Genomic DNA, 2409 nt, shown 5'->3' with positions numbered 1-2409 from the left:
TGCTCGGCTAACCACCTCTTGCAAAACATCATCTATTTTATCTTCAATTTGGAGGTAAACGGTTGCAAAATCATTGATGTTCGCTTGTGATGGTATATTTAACTGTCGCCTTACCTCGACATTATTGAAATGCGGTCTATTGACTACAACAGAACCGCTGCGCTGATCAGTTATTACAGAACCGCTGTTAGATTGGTGGGGCATGTGTTGAAATGCTGATGTGCTGTCATCAATAACATCTATTTCGTGATCAATTATAACAGAGCAGTTGTTAGGCTGAAATGCCGGTGGAATGTCATCAATAGCAACCGGTGTTGAATCAACAGGCTTAACGGTCAACGGGTCAACCAGAGGCTGCGTATTTAGATTTTGGATCATGTGTAGCAATTGAACAGGAATATCAGGACTGATACGCCCGCTGCTATCATTAGCTTGGTAGTTTAATTCTGCTATCATGTTTAGCAATTGTGACGGGATCTGTGTAGGACTCTGTCTACCTTCATTCAGACTTTGATTGTTCAGTTCATTTATGACAACTTGTAAATGGATAAGAATAACAGGACTGACGGGGCTTTCTCCCTCCAACAAAGCAGTGTTCACATTGTTGAGCAAATCTGCTATTTGGTTCGTAGACGTATTGTTTGATAGCAAATCATTGTTAACGCTTGACAAATCTAGCTCAGGTGTGTCACTTCTTTGGTTTGTTTCGCTAAATGGTTGCAAATCTATTTCATCAATGTTTGTTAAGAAATCGGACTCTGCTGACGCGAGGTTTGAATGATCCATTATATTTCCTTTTTTACAAAACACAACAGAAACAACACAGAGTAGTAAAAAAAAACAGACCTATCTTGATTCGGCCAAATCTATCAGGATACGTATTATCCTAAAACGTTCTTGTAACCGACTTTTGTAGATACAATTACCACTGCATTTTACAGGATGTCTTCTATTCATGAGGTGATGACTCTCGGGTGCCAGCTTCGGCACCCTGGTGGCTGAGTGGTTCGTGCTGTAGAAGGATGACCCCCTCCTGCTCCTCCTTCTTCTTTGAACCTCTCATCCTGTGTCACGACGCTTAACTGGAAGTAGATATATATATATATATATAAAAAGTTAAACCGTTATACTACCAAAAATAGCAAGTCGAATGATAACATAGAAAGAGGAAAAAATAGAAGGAATACCTCCAACTTTGTTTGTCGACTCGTGAGGATGGTTCAAGCCTTCGTGTGCAGAAAGAGCCTCCGCTAATTCTGTGTCCGTGGATGCTTCCTGTCGGTCGACGTGGGGCGTAAGTGGATTGGTTTCAATGGTAGCACGTGACTCTGATGCGGTTGGTCTCGCTGGCTCTGATGCGATTGGCTCTGCCGTTTCCGATGCTTCAAAATGGCGTGCAGAGACACCCACTAGAGTCTGTGTTTCAGAATCAGCTTGTGTTAGCTGCTCGTTTTGCCTCGTGGCCGCGGCCATGAGATCTGTTACATACATAAAATAAATCACCAACTAATAGCATTTATATTAACTACCTTAGATGAACTGTTGATTCACCGTAGTCTGATTGTGTTAGATAAACCCCGCTAAAGTCATCGTCAAAAGATGCATGGACATCGGCAAAAACGATGTCTACAAACATTACATAAACATTACATTGTGTTTTACAAATAACCCCTGTGTATTATTATTATTATTATTATTTATTATTATACCGACAAAATAGTAACATGACTTACCTTTAACCATCTCGAAACAATTTTCGACGCACTCCGACTCCGTTGATCAGAGCTCATGCGCTTGCTTGTCTTCTCAAAATGAGCGCTGGTCATCCGTCCTAACTAACTTCAAATTCAGCGGAGAAAAGACCACGCCTATGGGGTCACGTGCCGTGAGAACACTCTGCTACCGCTAATGATTTGTGACGTCGTTTTAATGACTCGACCTCAGCTCAAACTATTGTATGTTAAACTTTCTCCTTCAGATGTCTTTTCCAACAAAGTTACACGCAGACAACTCAGAGCCAATAATGTTGACTCTCATGACTCAACTAGCGGTGGCCCCACAAGCTATTGTATGTCAAATTAGATGCCTTTTTCAACAAAGTTACACAGACAACTCTGAGACCCCATAAACTATTGTATGTCAAATTAGATGCAACAACACCTTGACTATCTCCTTCAAATGTGTTTTTTTCAACAAAACTCCCCCCTTGAGCCCCCTTTTTTCAACAAAACTTCCCCCTTGACCCTAGACGCACTGGTTGATAGCAAATCTCACTCAGGTGTATCACTTCTCTGCTCTGTTTCACAAAAGTACAGGCCCTATACATGCCCATACATGTCCCCATCCAAAAATGGCGCCAGCAAACCAAAATGGCGACAGCCAAAGATGGCGCCATCTCGACTGGCGCTA

The 2409-nt window shown here is 41.8% G+C and overlaps 1 long non-coding RNA gene across 1 annotated transcript; it reads right to left on the bottom strand.

Annotated features, from left to right (window-relative positions):
• Positions 1-772: 772 nt before the first annotated feature.
• LOC125993682 (uncharacterized) lies at positions 773-1554 on the bottom strand. Its single transcript, XR_007490385.1, has 2 exons — positions 1188-1554; positions 773-1082 (listed from the first exon to the last, which is right to left on the bottom strand). It is a non-coding gene; the product is annotated as an uncharacterized lncRNA (long non-coding RNA).
• Positions 1555-2409: the final 855 nt, after the last annotated feature.

Source organism: Syngnathus scovelli, chromosome 3, assembly GCF_024217435.2.
Source record: "Syngnathus scovelli strain Florida chromosome 3, RoL_Ssco_1.2, whole genome shotgun sequence".
In the NCBI taxonomy this organism is placed as follows: domain Eukaryota; kingdom Metazoa; phylum Chordata; class Actinopteri; order Syngnathiformes; family Syngnathidae; genus Syngnathus; species Syngnathus scovelli.
This window is presented reverse-complemented; position numbering and strand designations above follow the sequence as displayed.